We start from the raw sequence: 20261 nt of genomic DNA, 5'->3' as shown, positions 1-20261 counted from the left end.
ACTATTAAGGTTAATTAGTTAGGTATCTGAGTATATTATATGCTTGCCTCATAATCAGAGGTTTGACGGTTCGATCCCGACAAAAGTCAGTAGCTTTACGATGATTCGTAAGTGGAACCAGCACCTCTTGATAGTTGGTTTTGAATACATTTTAACAAATAAAGAACTTGGTGATCTTAGTAGGTAAGAGAGCTGTATATCAACCATTTTAACCTCATTCTTGACTCATCTTAGTTTAAAAGATAAGACTTTCGGAAACGTATGGATCCAATATCCTGTTATATGCTATTCAGATCAAGTCGATCAAGCTTTCTATGGTACCTATATTATTTTTTCGCAGTACCACAGTATACCTTTTCATTACTCCTGCCTTACTATACTGTCATTACAAAACGTTCTATACAAACATAAATAGTTCACTGCAACTTTCCTTCAATTCAAAAATTCATAGAACTTTATAAACTTTTTGGAGTAAAAGAAAAGTCGTTCAAAGTTCTCCAACCTCAACATTTTTAAACTACTGCTGCCAATTTGTGTGAGTTTGAATAAAAGTTTGTTTAACTGGTTTTCTGGTAATAAACATTTAAATTAAACACTTGTCTGAACTCTTTTTTTCCATGAAGGGATCTTCGTATCATATCCAAAATATAATATTTATTTCAAGTGCAATAAATAGATTTTAAATCTACTTTTGACTGTCGAATAATCTTTAATTCTTTCAAAATATTAATTTTTTTATAGTATAAAATACTCTAAAATAGTATAAAATGACAAAACAAAAAAGTTTTAGTTATTGAAATAAATATTTTAATTTCAAAGTAAATACCATAAACTTTATATGTAACCAGTATCTGTAATGCATAAGCTAATTTATGTCTGTGTGTATATAACTTTTATTTTTTAAATCCATTTTAAATCCATGTGTTTTTAACTTTTATACCTAATTATTCTGTTGAAACTGTATATTTTGCATATATTCTATTGAGGATTCTAAAAGAGCACGTGGTCGGTTCTTCAAAATACGTTTTGAACCTGATTGAAGTTTAATGCTCGTTAAAATGGAATTGTTTTAATCCTCATATAATATACATCATAAATTGTAATTACTACATAATTTTAATGCATATTTTAATGCATTAAAATTTTTTATTAAGATTTAAGATGATTTATAATGTGCTCGAATCTAAAAGAATCTTCCTCCAATCGTTACTTATTCATTTTTTGTATTTTTATATAGAGATAATTTTTTAACAGATTCCCAATTTTTTTAACAGCAAATGTCCACAATGTTCTTTAGAGTTTTTAAAAAGAATAATTAGAAGGAACAATATTCTACACAATTTCCACAAAAACAAAAGGAGGCATGAAATGACATTGCAACTGAGTGGTAAGAGAGATCGCCTTGAAACATGAAGGTCTTTAAACTATGATTAATTAACCTAGATGGACTGTCAAATAATGACGACATATGACAATAGGTTGATGTTAAACAGTAACAGGACAAGGGCATGGACCGTTCCGTTACAAAACGTATAAAAAATTCCAAATAAACAGAAATGTAAAACAGCAAAACGATTAACAAAATTTGCTATTCGGTCTCTGCCCACGATTTGTTCGGGGGATTTCACTTGAATCACCATTAATTCATACTCGTGAAGAAGGAGGATTACCTCATATCGGCAAATACGATTAAAATATGTTTTTTTTTTTATTTGAATTATTATTTAAGGTGAACTACCACTGCAAAATATTTCTTAAATAGGTATTCGAATTCAACACCTTAACGAGTGTCATTTATAAATTTGTGAGCGATTTATAAAAACATTGTAAATGAAGCGACAGCATGCGTTTATCATATCCAAAGATGTATTTCTCTCTTGTATTTACATAGTAGGTTTATAAATTAAGAAGTCATATATACTATGTATATAGAAAGAGTGCCGACCATCTGATACTAGGGAATCTACTAAATAAATACATGCATTTACAAATTAATCCTTGAAAATATATTTTGGCTTTTACTTGTATACATCAATTTTTTGTTAAAGAAAATTTTATATTTTAAAAACAAGCATTAGAACATTTGTAATCACTTAGTTTTTCTAGTTTAATTTTGTGGAAAAATGTAAAATCCTGACTTGTGCAGCTGTCTTTGCCTTTTTATAAGAAAGTTGTATTGTTTTTGTTTTAATTGTTATTAAAATAACCAATGATATATATTTGATTGCTCCAAGTAAGACCTCACTTGTTATTCAGAAGCGGCAGTTTCACGAACTTTGAAGTACAAAGACCTTTGTTGGATGTTCTTTAAAATTCTTCATAAACTATTTTTCCTCCTTCAACTTTTAGGGACGCTGTTTGTGTTTTGAATGAAGAGTTCCTGCTTGGTAAATTTAGCTTTGCACTTTATTGTTCTTTTTAGGGGTAATCCGTTAATCAAAAATAAATTAATTAACAAAAAAATTTTTTTTACTTAACCGTCTGTAGCATAACGTTTTTGTGAAAGCAATTCCAGAATAACGTATTAAACCATAATTTCAGGTTACACGTATGGGTGTTTATTTTATGTCAATAAATATAAAATTACTTATTTGTATAAACAAAGTTCGTATTGTTAGAAGTTTTAGAGAAAATTTGCTATTTACAAATGTTTAGCTGTTTGCAAAATAATTAACTATGGAGTCTTATAAGGATACTGCAGCTACTATTTAGGTTAATCAACTTAAATTAAAAATGAGCTATATTAAATTTCACTTAAAATGAGACGGTTTATTAAAAATCATAATATTATTAATATGCTTCTTTTTACTTCTCATGCCTGGCTGAGTTACAAGCCTTGAGGCTTACAAGTTCCAAACTGTTTGAAAAGTCTCATAATAATTTCAAGTATAATTTCGAAGGTGAACTTCCATGTTTGGATTCCTTGAAAATTGATTCAGAACCAGGTCGATGTGAATGACCTAACCTCACCTTAATCGTGGTGTACAATATTTACGATATTTTTTACACTGGTTTAAGGTCTCCTTAAGCTTAAGTAAACTTTAAGTAACATTTAATTAGCTTGACTAAAATCAAACTTGGGTATTTGTGTTACCAAAAAAAAAACATATTAAACACGTAAAAGTAAATTACTTAATATTGTTGTTTTTTATTAAAAAGTGGAACCATCAGAATATTGAAGCTCAAAACCGAACAAACAACTGGTACTATCAATTTTATTAATGTTATGTAGGAAACAAAACAGGAAATAACTTGATTACAAGATGAAGTTGAAGGAAGGCGTAAATCGAAATATTTCTCATCAGGTCGTAGCGTCGAACAAGCTCTGTAAACTTTCCGTGACTTTAGTTTGAAAGTTCGTCCGTGCTTGAACAGTCAACAGTCGATGTGTGTTGGTAAGCATCAACTTCCCTTATTTAACAACTAAAAATCAGGAGGTTTCAGATATTTGTTTTGGTCTTTTTAACTTGAAATTGTTTGAAAGGTAACTTATTATGCTAATTAAATGTTTAGGACATTTTTAATGACATTGGATGTTTTTTTTGGAAATTAAGTTATAAGAATTGAAATACCTGTTATTTTAATATTAAAAAATTTTCTAATTTAACAAAATAATAATTGAATCTATTCTTAACATTGGTCTGTTCTATCTTAATACACATAATATGTAACGATATTATCGTTTTTCAATAAGTGTCGGTTGGGAAATTGCAAAGATAAAAAGTAAATTTAAAAAACAAAATCCCGGATAGTTGGGATATCGGCGTTTTTGAAAAAAAAAACGCCATTCCCAAAAGTTAAGCTGTTTACTTACATGGCACCCTGGCTATATATTCGTGTGTCCGTTATCGCAAGAACTGGAGTAAAAATCATCCAACTGTGGTGAAATACGTGCAAAAGTATAACATACATTTATTCAAACGGGTTTGCAGCCTGGGATTGGACTATGGGAACCGGGTTTTATGGGATTAAAATTAAAGTCAAGTCACACTGCAATGCTGAAGACCTATAATAGTGAGATAATGTATCTCTTTTCTGCTGTTTAGAATGAATAACTGAAATTAACTTGCTAAGTTGGGGAAAATAAGCTGTTTATTCTTTTAATGTCACAAATTTACCTTCACCAACAATAAACTTAAAAAAACCTACTACTGCACCCTAACATTAACACATATGTATATGAATTCAAGCCCAAAGAATATCATTTTCTTTAAACAGTCCACAATCCTTGGTACTGTAAGTTAACTAACTGTAACTTATAGATAAAGTCTTGCTTAAACGACTCGAGAAAGCTAGATGCCGATTATATTCAGTTATTAGCCTTTTTAATCACAGATATTCACAGAACATTTATTTCCACCACCACCGCTGAGGCATAACATTGGATTAACGATTTGTAAGATCAGGTTCTAAAGTAACTAGTTATTTTGTAGTTCTAGTTTTGCTCAGTATATTAATAAAAACGTAGTTTACACTTTTAAATTTGTTTAAAGAAATCCTAAAAATGTCAGTATCGCAGTTCTCTTTTTCAAGTTACATGCATACATTTTAAAGGTTTGCCTACAGAATAGGACGAGCTTCGTACTACCAGGTGCCATTATTATCACCACTTAATACACGTATTATCAAAAGTGGTATGTAAATTATCAAATTTTAAATCAACTCAGCCAACCATCCTAGTTTACAAATGTATGTGTTATTCAGGTTAAAACGTTAAGATCTAACCTGTAATAATGTTTATAGCTGTGTCATTGCAGTAATACAGAAGTTCAGCACACAACTTGGTCATATCTAAGCAGTATTTCAATTTTTTTCTAATAGGTTAATAGTTATAACATTGACTGTATAACACTAGTGTTATATAGTCAATGGTTATAATTTTCTATTAGATTATATCATATTGCATTCTAATAAAGGCAAGGGACCTGTTGTCACTAACATAGGACCACATGTTCACTTTACCAGATTATCCATGTTCATGTTTCTTTTAATGTTCTTAGTTGGACTTAAAATTAAAATTGTTTAGTCAGTTTTGGAGTTCTCATGAAGCATACAATAGTACATCCATATAACTTTGGTCTAAAACTACCTATCTTCATGTATTGATAGCTTACTAAAAATAAATGCAATGCTTTAGGAGCTATACAAACCTCAGATGTTACATTTCAACAAATATATAAATTACAAGAGCAAATAGTAGCCACGACTCGGTCATTGACTAAAATTAAGTATAAGATATTTTTAGGACGTTAACTGAGAAGTTTATTCAGCTAAAATACTTGTTGTACTTAAAAATATTTTAATCAAACCTGTTTTTGTATCAAGACTAATGAATCATAGCTATTCAAATATAAAACCTGGAATTAAAACTTTCAAAACTGAATGAATATTTCAAGTACTTATGTCTAAGTGGTCATAGGAAAGAGCGTTAACCAACTGTATTCATAAAGAGCGTTCGACGTAGTGCTTATCCACCCAGCAAACATTTCCTGTAGAAGCTTCGTACGTGACCACGTAGTTGTACGTGATACAAGGGTCACGTAGACAGGCTTGTGTGTACGTGACTTGGACGCCCGCAAGCTAACATAAAAGTATTGACAAAAATCGATTGCATCCAAAGTATACTTTAGGTAATTATGTTTGTCCTATTTTCATTACTAAAGAATATTTTTTCCAGTTTTATGTAAATTAAACTCTATTTTCGATTGCAACGTATAATTAACTAGCTGTTACCCACGGGCTTCAACCCGTTTGACTTCATAAGTATTGATAAAACTATTTATTGGTTAAGTTAAACTGAAATAAACAAAACAGGATGCAGCATTACAAACATATAATCACACCAGATTTCAATAATGTATTAAATTAAAACAATAACATACAAATAAGAACAGCTGAGGTATTTTTAACATTAAGTATATGGAAAGTTCCTTTTAAAAACCAATCATGACCTTAAAAAGCAATTTATGAAAAATGGATAACATTAACATGGGAATGGCTCCCTGGAAAAACGTTCCATGCACCGTTTTGTAAACTTTACAGAAACTAAAAAAAAACGTTAGGAGAATAATTTTTTAATGATTATACTTGGATTTTTTAAGATTATACTTGATAAGTCTAGTCAAAACAATGTTATTAGGATTTTTTTAAAGTAAAAATCCAAATTATTAAGCTTTTGACATTTTATGTGTAAATGTAGTGGAAAAACGTTGCTTGGGCGTAGTTGATATGCACAAGCAACGTTTTTCTACTGAAACATAGCACCCTACAATACTGGCGTTTGGGACGTTTTGAAAAGAATAAAGTTTTAATAGCTGCAATAATTCATTATTTTTATTGCCGACGTAAAGAAATTCTCAAACTGCAAGTGGAAGATTTTTTTACAATATTGAATTTTATTTTACTAAAAGAATACACAATATCTTATTAACGAAACGTACCCTTAGCCTTTGTAAAATACTACAATTCTGATATTATTTGTGTGCTTGGGACTTTTAATTTTACTATATTGCACTTTATTTAACTAAAAGAACACACAAAATCTTGTAAAAAAACGTATTATCTTGGTACAGTATAGTCAGTCACAAAAGGTATAGTCTTGCAGCCCTTGTGTGTGCAGGAACATGAGAAATCCTTTAATAAATCAGCCCATTCACTTAACAAAAATAACATATAAGACAGTAAACAGTAAATTGACAACAGCTAGGTTGTAATTAACTAATAACAAGTATTTAGAAATGGAAATTAAATTCCAATGTCCTGGTAAATATTCTGGATGACAAAGGTTACATTGTTCAACTGTAGTGTGCGTTGTAGCACAAGTAACGTTTTTCCACTTACCTCAGAAATAGGTAATTTTTCAGGCGCTACTTCATTTTTGTAGTTTTTTTACTCTTTCCCGCTATTTCTATGGCTCTTCTTAACTTACTTATTCCAAAAATCTATGTTTAACTTTCGTTTTTTGCCTCTATTTAATTGTTTAATAAGGCCTGACACCGGTGAAGACATGGCCGTGTCTGCCCAATACGCTGCACAAAAAACGTTCTTCCAGGGAGTGCCAAATTCCCCTACCCATAATTCAATGTTTTAGTTATAAAATCGGTCAAAAGATGTCACCACGTGATAGACAAAAGCACAAGGAACGTTTTTCTATCAAAAACCTGCAAACTCTAATTCTGGCGCTTGGAACGTTTTTCCGGGGAGCCATTCGTATGTACAACGGTTTTCTGGATGAAAAATGGCAATTAGTTAAAATTTATGTTTTAACGATCCTGTAATGGTTATTTTTACAATAGACAGGGTGTCTAGATTTGACGTGATAATCTTGAACCGGTTATTTGGTAAAAAGGAGATGCAGTAAGTAACTGTTACAGTACGATAATTATTTTATGCGCAAAAACAATTATTTTACAACACTCTGTCTAAATATAATACTAAACATTAGGAATACAGTAGAATATGGACAATAAAAGAAAAACCTAAAACTATTTTTTATGGTTAATTATTGTCTAAGTGTATCACGGCCAAATATTAGAAAAAGATAACTAGTATATTAACAACATTTTTTCTGAATAGCTGGTGTACCAGAGAAACGCTTAATAAAGACATTTATTTATTTTATTCAAAAGGAAATTCAAGAGTTTAAACGATCATTCACTAGTGCAAGTATGTTACTAAAATATTTGATTTTTAAGCTCTACTTAAGATAAATTGTATGCTCTTTGAAGCAATTTCCATCCCATAAACCTCAATCTTGCTGGTTCGTGATTGGTTCATATGCTTTCCACGTTTGCACTAAATTTCATCAAAATTGGATCGATTTTACTTCAGTTATCGAGCTTATGTAGTCCTGAGTCCAAGTCTTAGTATTATAACAACTTCAATAAGGGGTTTTTTTTCTGAGTGAGAAATTCGCTAACAATTAAACTCAACTATCTTTGTAAGAAAAATCAGTAACGAAGTTTTGTAGAATATTCAGTTTTTAGCTGAACACCATTTTCTGATAATATGCAAAGGAAAGTAACCATGATAGTATTGATAGTATACTAAGACTCATTTAAATAGTGGAAATAAAACATGTTATATCTTCTAAACTCATATAATGTGTTGAAATATAAAATTAAAAAATGTAGTAGGGGATGAAAACTACATACGCCTTCCGGTATTATTAAGCCACAGAAAAGGAAATAATTTCATATTCAAAAACATACAGTGGTATTTTTACACCAACTTGTATTATTTTTTTTTCCTCTGAGACTCCTAACACGGCCATGAGGCAGATTATAATCTTCATTGTTGACTCTCACGCTGCCTTTTCATTCTTTTATATATATTTTTTATTTACATAAAGTTTCATGTTCTGTTTATATTAAATTGAGAATTTAATACATTTTAAAACTTATATCCACGGAAGATGCTTAAGAATGGTATGATAAACGCTACTTTACTGATTAAATACAAGATAGATCTATCCTGAAACCCGTGATTGAAGTCTACCGACGTCCGCAATATTCCGAGCGATTGACTCTGTAAAGGTAAAGTTTGATTGGAACAAGTGATTGTTTCTCATGATTGATTCTATTCACTGAGTCGCCTGGTTGATTGTTATTTGCCAAGATTCCTTATTTTAATCAATCACTACTGATTTTATATTGAATTTGTATATTGATTACTGATGGTTGTCTTTGTTAAGTGACCATTGATGTGCTGTAATTTGCTTTGGTAGAATCCCGAAATATGCTTACATTAACTGGCTGTGTATTTTCAATATTTTTTCCACAATAAATTGCTATAATTGAACTATTTTTTTTGCAATTAATAATATTGAGAAAATTAAAGTGATGAATTGCTAAAACAGTTGTCCGCAGTGTATAAATAAATATTAGTAAGATTACTCCATGTTCTGTGAGTAATATTAAAATTTTGAAATGATAAGAAAATGAGTATTTTGTTTTTAGTTATATATGTGAGGGTCAAATATTTCTTACCGAATAGCCTACCTATGAATAAGCATTTTTAAGTTTCTTTTTCATGAATATCAACTCTCATTGAGAAGCGGACGAGACGTGTTGAGGTTGTCATTCCTTCAAGGCCTTATCACAATTATTTTCAGAACACTGAAATTTTAGAACATGAATTAAATATTAATAGTTTTCATTGAAATTAAGTTACATGGTAGCATTAGAAATGTTTGATAAAAAGTGTTAAACTTGTCATAACTAAGAATTGTTTTACTTTAGCAAGACTAGTAAGAGAATCAGTATTTTTAAACAACATATGTTGTGCCAAAGCGCATTTCTTTAACGTTTCGTGAAAACCCTAAATATAATTTGCTCATCTACCCCCCCCCCCCCCCAAACATTATTATTCCAGACGCTTAAAATATTGTCACTTTTTTGGGGATTGTACTGAATAATTTGTATCAAAAGTTCGCCTTTTCTTTGGATAGTAAGATAGGCTGTGTTTTAACTATTTGCACTTATTGTATCATAAGCATTAGTATATTGCATTTGGTATATTAAGAATTGGTATACTGTATTTAGTTCATTTATTTATGGACGACAAAACTTATTGGTTATTATTTTGACAAACTACGACGATATTTTAGTACAATACTATATTACTTTATTTTTCCGTAACAGCTCTACGGATATTTGTAATACATAATACTGATAACAATGGAAACAATGATAATGGGTGTTTACTCTTAAAAAAACTTTAACAATTATTTTCATTTCATTTCCTGTTCGCTTAGGTGCTATTGTTCAACATTCTTCTTTTATTTTAAAATGTTTTATCAAACATTTTACCAATATCCCACCATGTATGTTTTACCAATATCCCATCACCAATTTATTATTTTGGTTTAAATAATGTTTTGAGCAATATCCATTTAGTTTTGTTTTTGGTTATAAATGTCATATGATATCACAAAATCTCGTTATTATTTTGAATTATTTGGTATTTGGCTATTGTACTAAAGTTATCTATGAAAACTTGTATGTGAAATTGGCTTCCGTCAATAAATAAATAAATGATCGCATAAACCGTTTGGCCATTTAATGAACAATCTCAGAGATAGAATGTGTAATTGGATTCAATCTTAATTATAATTAGGGTTACTCAAACACAAATTGACGATAGCTGATTATGGTTTACGGGTGTTTACAGATTAATTTACTGCTCATAAACAGGAGTGAATGGAAATCATTTGTTTTGTTTTTATAACGAACTTATGATATTTAACAAACTACATTGTTTACAGTAAAACGTGTATGATGGTAAAGAAACTTCTATGTTTCATTCAAGATTTGTTCGGTTTTTAAGTATACAAGGAGATAAAGAAATGAATGCCTACTAAAAACAGTCCATGTTAAATATAAAGAAGCAATTCGGTTTAGTTCTGATTTGAAATAAAAAATTTTAAGTTAGGGATCATTAACAGGTAACTTGAGGACGTTATTTGAACGGTTGGCTCACCATTGATTACCAACCAAGAAGTCCTCGCACAAAACAATCCTTCTTTAGAATCATGACTTTCTATCCGTCTTGTTTTAACCAAAAGCGTTTGTTGTTAAAATACAAATGACTTCTATTAGTGAAAGTTAGACTTGGAATTATAGTTGTTGTGTTTTAAAACTTAGCTAACAGGCTACACCAACTATATATAAAATATCATTATTTTTTTGTAAAAATAATAATAAAATTACTAAAGATATGAGTTTTATTTTGTTATATATATAACTAACTATCATCCCAAGTTTGAAAAAAGTATGCTCGAAGATGTATAACAATATATAACCAGCACACATTTAATTTTTAATAGTTCCAACCTTAATATTATGAAATTTAACACATAAAACAAGGACAGTTTTAACATTAAACAACAAGTTTTGAAACTGTAATTCTTTGAATTAGTGAGGATTGTAAATAGTTACAAATTATTTATATTTAAGTCTTGTTATAAGAGCACCAGTTTAACCCTGAAAGTATTTTAGTAGGAAATATTTTGTCAAATATTTTACGCTTTACCAACCAATTCTCTGCATGTTCATTGAGTGCATATTGACTCCCAGTATCCATCAATCATCGATATTCAACAGGCACATTATTTGGAATTCTTCAAATAATCGATTTCTTTGTAACTAAATTACTTCAATATTATAAGTAGCTGATACTTTATCTATGTTTTATACATGAACCATATTATTTAATAGCATGTATTTTGGAATGTAAGTCGGATCTTACGATTTCTACTTGAAAATAAAGACAAATATAAATTTGCTGTTTTAAAGCACCACATTCGATCACGTATCCAATATACTGGGATGTACAACGTACAGATCTGTTTGACAACATCACGTGAACTCAGTTTATCTTGTGTCGTAACTCTACATCAATACATGTCTTGAGATGTAACTCTACATCACTACATGTCTTGAGATGTAACTCTACATCAATATATGTCTTGAGATGTAACTCTACATCAATACATGTCTTGAGATGTAACTCTACATCACTACATGTCTTGAGATGTAACTCTACATCACTACATGTCTTGAGATGTAACTCTACATCAATACATGTCTTGAGATGTAACTCTACATCACTACATGTCTTGAGATGTAACTCTACATCACTACATGTCTTGAGATGTAACTCTACATCACTACATGTCTTGAGATGTAACTCTACATCACTACATGTCTTGAGATGTAACTCTACATCACTACATGTCTTGAGATGTAACACTACATCTAAATCACTGTGTGTGTTATATCGATTGAGCTTTTTATTGGTTCATTAATTGTTAGGAGTGTGTAGATTATCTAGAAAGTTACCCCTAATGATAGTTGAGTTTAATTCGTTGTAAAATGTATGTGTTGTATATTTTTTTGTAGTTTTAGGTTTTGCTTCGTTTTTAATTAATTTTTTTCATTGTATTCTATGGGAAATTGTTGCAAGAAAGTTATTATAAATATTCTGATTTTTTATTAAATTCCATGTAGATTTTTTTCTGATCGGTTTTTGTATTCATCATGCCTTTTTATAAAAAGATGTAGGTTTGTTATCGTTATAATAAACATTACTGGTAATCACTCATCACCGGAGGAGCGAGCTGGCGTAGTGGATAGAGCGCGGGACTTCGGTCCCTGAGGTCCCGGGTTCGATCCCCGCCAAGTCACCAATGGATTTGATCTAAGTGATAATGCCGCAACCCCTAGGTTTAGCCTGAAGCAATGTGAAAAACTATCCCAGGCTCGTGCCTAGCGTCCTAGGACAAAAAAAAATTGGTCAACACCATATTTAAGTGTCTGCAATTTCCTTTTCCTTTGTTAAAACTGTTTTGAAGCCAACATTACTAAATTCCCTTGAAAACAATAAAAAAAATTCCTCCCTAAAGAAAGGTACAGAGATAAAACAGCTTACCTATCTTATTTTTCCTAAAAGAGACGAAAGTTTTTTTAGCTACCAATCGTTAAGATAGATAAGCTTTTATTTGAGAGTCAAGAAAAAATTGTTTGTTTTGTCTGGTAAGCTAACAGCTAATTGTCATCGGTTCTTTGTTATCTTATCTTATCTAACAGGGTCAGGTCAAGACCTTGAAGCACTTCATCCGAAATCAAATTATTGCGCACCCCAGACAATTGTTTTCTTGTTGACCTTACAAATTAAGGTGTCCAATGAATGCCTGTAACTTCCCGATAAGTTCATCCTCAGGAAGATATCTTCCTCTAGCCAGATTACCAAGACTTGTCATTCTAGCATCAGAGAGCTCGTTACAGTCAAAGAGTAAGTGATCGGCTGTCTCTTCTGACCTATCACAGTACCTACAGATCGGTTCACTTTCAAATAAGCCCATCCGTTGTAAATGTTTCCTGAATCGCCCATGACCAGTTATCAGTTCTACAGTTAATTTAATTCTTCGTCTATCTAGTCTCAAAAGGTCGGAGGCAACCTTTTTAGAAGGCCTAAACAGAATAAGCTTGCTGACCCTAAGAAGGGGAGTATCAACCCAGCGTTTACGATGCTTTTCTCTGGCCCATGACACAATCGAAGAGCATGCACTGTTTCGTGAAATGCCACAAAAGGGTTGTGGGCCTATCATGGTTGTCGCAGAGGCAGTATTTGCCAATCTGTCTGCAGCTTCATGCCTTTATGCTACCTTTTACCATTTTATCTTTTATGCCTGAGTGTCCTGGCACCCAGCAGAGCGTAAGATTATTACTCCTACCCAACTCAGACACACAGAAGTAAGGCAGTCCCACACGAGCCTAGAGTTGAATTCGTAAGAGTTTAGTGCTTTTAAGGTTGCTTGACTATCAGTATAGATATTGATTGTTTTGTCTCTGATCTTTTTATTAAGATGTTCTCGAGCACAAACCAAGATGGCAGTGACCTCCGCTTGAAAAACAGTTGGGTACACCCCCATAGGAAGATAAACGCCAGTGCCTTCGTTTATCCAGTGCCCCCATCTTTGGTTCATTGCTAAGTCAAATGTGAAGTGTTCAGAATTTGTATGAAATCTTTTTCTAACTCATTTTTGTTGTTTATAGCTTTCTGTAACGCAAGGAAATTTTTTCTACAGCAATTTTAAAATATCTCTGAATTCTGTATCGTAAAACTCATACGTACTTGGTTTCTTCAACAGGAAGGTCTTTTAATCTGAAATTATATATATTTTGAACTCAGAAAAAATTTTACCTGTAAAGTTTTATTTGGTCTGGATCCAGATTTAATTCATTGCATAAAAACACGTTAGAAAAAATGTATATTTTATTATCCATGGTATATTCAACAAACAGACATTTTTAACCCCAGTGGTATCCAAACAAAGAGAAATATATTAATAAATATTTTGAGATAAGTCTTAACTAATAAAAGGGATGCATGACACACGTTTTTATTTAAAGGGGATTTGTTCGTTAACATATTGTTATCACTTTCCCAATTTACAGTTCAACAATCATGAGGCTTTTTTAAAAGGATTAATATTTTTTACCTAAACTAACTTTAAATAAATAATGTTTTCCTTTAACAAAATGTAATAAAGATTTTTTTTGCTATGGCTACTATAAACTAGTATCTTTAATCTATGCATGCTTTAGAACTATTTGACTGAAAATAATACATATTATATTGGTTTTACTAGAAACGTGAAATTCCCACAATAAATGGAAAATGCAAATGCGTAATAAAAGAGGCGAGCCGTGTAGACTTGCTTGAGGTAGAGTTTACTTCATCATACTTTGCAGCTTCATACTTTCTACCAACTTCTCATATGAACTTTCATCATATATTGAGAAAAGCCTCGGTCCAGCCAACATAAACGTTATTTGCGATACTGTATATGAGTGATAAAAATTGGACAACCTTTTCGTATTGTATGCTTATTAACTTTTTCAAAAAAAGTTACACTAACACTAATAGGAAAATGAATAAATTTCGTTCTAGTACTGTAGTCAGAAACAATCTATTGTGTAGTCCCTCCTAACAAAGTCAAACTTATATATTTGCTGTGTATGGATAATTAAATACTTTGAAAATAACTATGGTGTCAACTAAAACATGCTTTTATTTACAAAATAACAAAAAAGTTTTTATTATTGAAAGCTAAAAATCAATTTTAGGCTTAGAAAGTACAAACCACTGCTCCTTTTAAGGTTTCGCGGTTTTTAGGTCAATCATATCTTTAAATCGCACACTCACACACAATAAAATCATTACGTGCCATATGGCCTTACGAAATTATTTCAAATGTAAAAGAAAAGTGATCATTCAATAACGGTCCGATGATATTATGTATTATTTACCAATATCCACAATGAATATGCAAATAGTTCCCTTTTAATTACAGTTAGCACATACCAAAAGAATTTTACAATTGTATTTACATAAATTACTTTTGGTTAAGACCAGCCATACTCTCTGTTAAGCTACAGCAGCGTGAACAAACAAAAATTATGAGCAGCATTAAATGTCATGGAGAATGCCACTCGCAGTGTGATTTCCCGCAGTAGTGGGCGCGTATTCGTTTTAATACTGCTCAAATTTTTCGAGTATGAATATATATTAAGTACCAAACTATATTTCCTCTTATCTATATACATATTAGAGATACAACGAAACTTTAGAATTCCGTATACAAATGGTTCTAGAAGCGGTTAACGTCAAAAATGTATCTAATTATTTATTATCTAAATACTGACAAATCATATTGTAAAGATATTTTGAACATAGTCGAATCAAAACTCACAATAACCACTATAATCGAAGGAAGAAATTGTTAAACTTTTGAATGTAATAAAGGCTAGTAGGTTTTCTGCCCACGCTTAGTTGAATATTAGTTCTCAAACTGAAAGTTAATATGTATGTAAATAGCCTGGCTTCCACCTCCATATAAGCTCTTATTAACTTTTAAACGTTGCCATGATATTAGGCACCATTAAAGTTTATCAATTGTGTATTGCTAACTATTTGTAAATGACGATTGGGTGTACCCTATTGTATATTTGTATATTATATGTATTCAACCAAAGGTTTTCAAAACAATAAATATGATATATTGTTATTTGATACCTTATTACTTTGAAATGAAAAGACTCGATGGAAATATTAAAGTCATTTTCGTACAACTCATTACTCAACAATACCAGCCTAATAGGGTGTCTAGAAAAATAATAATTAACAGGAAAATATTTAAAGTATTGAAGTAATGACAACATTCAAAAGAAATTCCAAGCTATGAGAATTTTCCAGTCAGATAAACTGAGAAAATATTTTAGCAACTCAAATTAACCGTCAATCGAAATACAGTGTTTTCTGGGTTCTTGGTTCAGCCAGCAAGATTTAATGTTGGAAGACAGCAAGCAAGCAACAACAAAACAAAGCATTTCGCCTCAGTGTTACACTAGTGATGTATTGGCTATAAGACAATAGTGGCAGGAACAGAGGGCAAGGAAAATCGTTAACTAAACTTTCATATTCTAAACATAATATTCTATGCTTAAATAATTAAAGAATATTACTGGGCGATTGTCATTATACTTTATTATTAAAGCTAATGCACAAACCCCATAAATTTTAAATCTTTGAGCGTTTGTAGCAAAGCGAGCGAAGCTCTTCCTACTCCTGCTTTTGTTTTACAAATACTCCTCCTGAACGGCCTGAATCGATTGGCACGAAATTTAGCACAGTCATAGTAACCAACCATGGGAAGGTATAAATCTGAAATGGTACAAATCGAACCACAGGGCTTTTCCCTAAGTGAATCTAAAGTTTTAGAAATTTAACATGGGCGTTATGGTTTAATAAGTCGCTATGACATTATTTGCCAGATAACAATAAAAAGGTAGTTAACAAGAGTTGCAACAGATGTTAGTAATCGAATAATCTTAAAATAGCACATTACAAATGCCGTGCAGAGAATAAGGGAAGAACAATATAGGATTATTATCGTTTTCATTGAGCATAATTTACTACAAAATAGACAACCAATAATTAGGGTCGCTGGAATTAGGCTGATGCACCATTGACTTTAAATACTCCAAACAGCCATTCCATTTATGTGAACCAAATATAGGCCTGCAATTGAGTTTAGATACTGCTAGTAGACTTTCAATTTTACGTAAACTAGACGTACCATTAATACAGACATTGAATCAGTACTGCTATGGGAAAGATACGATTGAGTTTGGATACTGCAAGTAAACAATTCGTTAACGTGAACCCGATATGTCAATGACTGTCCATTTATGTGAACTAAAAATACCATAGCCTACTGATGATACTACAAGTATATATCTCATTTATGAGAAACAGATGTAGCATTGACTTTAGAAAAGTATTTGATTAAATTGCTAGCTCCACTCAATATTGCAATCAAAGAAACATATTTAACCTCCTTTATCATATCCTATATCATAAATCTTTAAATCTGGTATTTAAAATTATACAATTCGTGAGTCCATCAATTTAAACGATCCCCCCTTGTCAAAAACATCTGATCGGGGTCAAACTTTCATCAGGGGAACCTGATACATTTTTTCTCTATCGTATTCAGTGTTTGTTGCATAACATGCATGTTGACATTACATAGATTAAACATATTTTAACAATTAAAGTATAAAACACACTACAAAACGATAAAACCTAAACCATTGCAACACACAAACGTTGCTACATGAATAATTGTAATATATTGTACATAAATATATTGTATAAATATATTGTACATAAATATATTGTATAAATATATTGTACATAAATATATTGTATAAATATATTCTATATAAATATATTGTACATATTTGGGTAAAAACTATTTACAAAAATGATGTAACGGCTGTAGGTGTAGAAACCGTTTGGGTGTCTAATACAGTTCATTGGGTTTGAGGGTTTGAAGTTTGGTCAAACGGAAGCGTTTTAGGCCAATTTCGCTCCGTTTGAACTTTTGAACCACCCGAGGAGTCTCATTGTAGCCTATTAATTTAGCTTTGATCTACTTTTTTTACTGAATAAAAATAATTTAAATTGGTTTTACGAGTAACAACGAATTGATTTTTTCACAATCAAAACCAAAGTGATTTTATTACAAATTCGAAGTAGCACAAAAAGCGCATGTTTTTCAATTTCTGAACTTTAAGAATATTAAAGTAACATTTTAAGATTAATCATAACATTTTAAATACAATGCAGCTGCATTATTAGGTTTATGGGTACACCAAACATACATTTTTAAATATTTGAATGCACAATTGTGATTGTAGAATGAAGTTTGGTTAAAAAAATAAAACTATACTTTGGCTCTAAAGAACTAAGATGTATGTAGTAAATAAAATGCAAATTAACAGGTGGTCTTTCCAAAAATAATTTCTACTTAAAGCAAACACATGAAACAAACAAAAATAGTTAAAGAAGAACCTACTTCTTCAATTGTGATTTACTAAATTTGTCAAAATGAAGTATTTGCAATGGTTTTTTTTTCTGATTTAAAAATCGATTTTCTTCTGAATAATGCGATGTTTTGCAATTATAATGTTCTATTACCAAATCAGTGGAAAATCCTAGTATCACAGTAACTCTTAAAACTATTTCTTACGGAGTTAACTTATATCTATTGTATGGGTTGGTTTATGCCTTTTTTACCACTTCTTGGAGATTGCACGTAGACGATATTCTTTGGCATATTGCATCTGTAGTAGACGATACTTGGTCGGTGTAACTTTTCAAATTACAATGGAAAAAAGCGAGAAATCCTGGACAATTTGATATACTAAAAATAAAACTGAATTAACACTGTGCTACATTTCTTGAGAAATAATTGAAAGAGCCGATTTGCAAACAATGGAAACAGGAAAGTCATAGAACACAACCAAGTACAGTAGAAGAAATATAAATAATGTTTTTTTTTTCATTTATAATCGTTATTATAGACAACCTAATGCGGCTATGAGTGGGAAACATTTGTAGAAAACACTAAAAAACAAGGTCAGCTTTTGAAAAAAAGATAAGATATTTACAAAACATTTTGATTATATCTAACTGTTGTGTACATCTTGAGTATTTCCATAATCTTTGAGTCGACTCTTATAAAGTCATCGGAAATTATGACTGTTATTCGTTTCAAAATAACGCCTGTAATGCTTCGCAATTGCTCGAATTCGAGCAACAGGTACACTAGTACTCCCACTGATTTCATAGTTTTATTTTTTTAGCACATAATTAAATTTTATCATTATATTCATTTGATTTTATAAAACGATTGGCATATAGTAATTTTTGAGCAGCTTACATGTATTCTTTACATTTAAAGGCTACTTTGAGAGCTATTAGATTACATAAGCTGCTGCCATATGCTCTAAAAATATGTTTCCCAAATCTCTCATGAAAACTGAGATTAATCAATTAACGTATAAAATTAATTTCCTGATTGTACAGTTTACTTACCAAATGAAAAGTCTCATTTTGAAAACAAACAAGTAAAACTCTAATTGCTAGTTACAATTTCTGATTAAAACACAAATTGTGTTCAGGACTGCAATTAATAGTATTGGTACACTGATTGAAAATTAGTGCAGCTTTCCGACTTCAAACGTAATTAATTTGGTCGCCCATATATGATTATCAGTTTAGATAATAAAACTACGACTAAACACTTAAGTTCTACCTAAATAAGAAAATTCAATAAATTCGTTAATCAAAAATATTGTATTTCTTCTAATAGTGTTTAAACACATTTAAAACAAAACAAAATGATAAATGTAAATCTAATTTTTTTTTATATAATTTTTATAATTGTTTTAAGCCCCATAAGAGGGAGTTGTTTTATATATTTGTTGTTGCTGATTTTCAATTTATTCTGGTTGTATTCAGTTTTAGCTATTAAAACATATGTATTATTACATAAATTTGCTACTATATCATTATACAATTACGGAATAATTTGAAAGGCTATTAACGAATCATGATTTTTTATTGAATTATGGTGAAGTTGCGGCGGTAATGAATTTATAACTGACTACATATCAGAAACTTGTTTCTTTTACTTGAACTGTATTCGCTTCTTGCATTAAAATATATAAATAAAACTGATGGAAAATAATTAGATATGTTATGTCCTTTAATCTTAGTGCAATAGACTAAAATAATAACCAACCAATAATATTTATATGTTTAACAAACGAATATCAAAAGCATTTTATTTCATGGTGAATCTATAAAGCTATAAATTTACCAGAGTGGTTGAACAGATGTTCTCTTTATTGTATGCGAATGTTATTAAATCAACGATGAGTTTATTCAATAGAATTCGGATGATAAATACACAATGGGTGTGTTTAGCATTCCATTTCCCAGCAATAAGCTGTAAAATAAATCATTCCAAGCTGGTTTTATCAAACAGATTCTAGCTTTATTCCAATGTCAATAGCTCTCACATCGTGAAAGATAGCAGACTTTACCGTATGATTATTATTCGTTGCCTTTTTTTACTGGGAAAACCAGGATGCTAAAATGCTAAGTTAACTAAATTAAAATAAAATAAAATAATTCTACTTGTTGAAATAAACCAATTGAGGTTGCCAAATAGCAACCTTGTGTTAAATTAATTCTAAAACAACTATATGCAATACGGGTCAATAACCTCGAAACATTTCCCATTTATTTGGATATCCCTAGCCTGTTCCTTTCATTGTTTTTATCCCTCTTGCATAATCGTATCGCAGCGTTATTAAAAGCGGATAGTTTTTCTTTTCTTTCTT

This window comes from Macrosteles quadrilineatus, unplaced genomic scaffold, assembly GCF_028750875.1.
Source record: "Macrosteles quadrilineatus isolate MER2022 unplaced genomic scaffold, UCM_ALF_1.0 Scaffold_6__1_contigs__length_79288215, whole genome shotgun sequence".
Classification (NCBI taxonomy): domain Eukaryota; kingdom Metazoa; phylum Arthropoda; class Insecta; order Hemiptera; family Cicadellidae; genus Macrosteles; species Macrosteles quadrilineatus.
Note: the sequence above shows the minus strand (reverse complement) of the source record.